Source organism: Parus major, unplaced genomic scaffold (genome assembly GCF_001522545.3).
Source record: "Parus major isolate Abel unplaced genomic scaffold, Parus_major1.1 Scaffold257, whole genome shotgun sequence".
In the NCBI taxonomy this organism is placed as follows: Eukaryota; Metazoa; Chordata; class Aves; order Passeriformes; family Paridae; genus Parus; species Parus major.
Window position 1 is genome coordinate 278,928 of NW_015379265.1, and position 855 is coordinate 279,782.

Consider the following 855-nt stretch of genomic DNA (forward strand, 5'->3'; position numbering starts at 1 on the left):
ATTCCCCTGAGCCTCCTTTGCTCCAGCCTGAGCCCCTTCCCAGCTCCCTCAGGAATTCTCCAGCCCCTTCCCAGCTCCCTCAGGAATTCTCCAGCCCCTTCCCAGCTCCCTCAGGAATTCTCCAGCCCCTTCCCAGCTCCCTCAGCAATTCTCCAGCCCCTTCCCAGCTCCCTCAGGAATTCTCCAGCCCTTCCCAGCTCCTCAGGAATTCTCCAGCCCTTCCCGATATCTCCTGATTTCCACTGCAGTACCTTGGGTGCAACCCCTCGGTGCAGAGGAGTGAAAGAGGAGCTGAGCACGGGACCTTTGACTTCTGTTACTCCATTGCTCCTGAATCCATCTCAGTTGCCTAATTTGAGGAATGGAACTTTAAAAGGAAAAATCAGCACGTTGTTTTTCAGTGAACATCTGTCCTTCATTCCCTGGTGGACATTTTCTCTTTAAATGCTTACAAATAAGAAAGTTTTCTTTGTAGACTTAGAAAAAAACCCTTTTAAAAGGAAAGTAAGGTTTCAGTCTCTTCTGGCAGCAATTAAGAATACAGGGTATTGTGCCTTTGAAAATTGAGCCTCTTATTTAACTGTCTAAATAGAGATTTAATTTTCCTGCTTTTGGCACCTAAGCTTGAAAATTTTCCTCTTACAGATGAAAACAGAACATTATAGAAATTGAGTCTGTGGCATTTTCATTCTGCTTTGTGATAGAGAAAAAAAAAATGAGGAAGATAATTTTTCAGTATTTGCACCTCTTACTCTAAGCCCTTTGAACCAAAATCCCTCCTAAATGTCAGCTCTGGAGGCTCTGGATGCAGCACCAAGGCTGATTTTAGTGCAGACCCAGAGGCAGCCAGGCCCT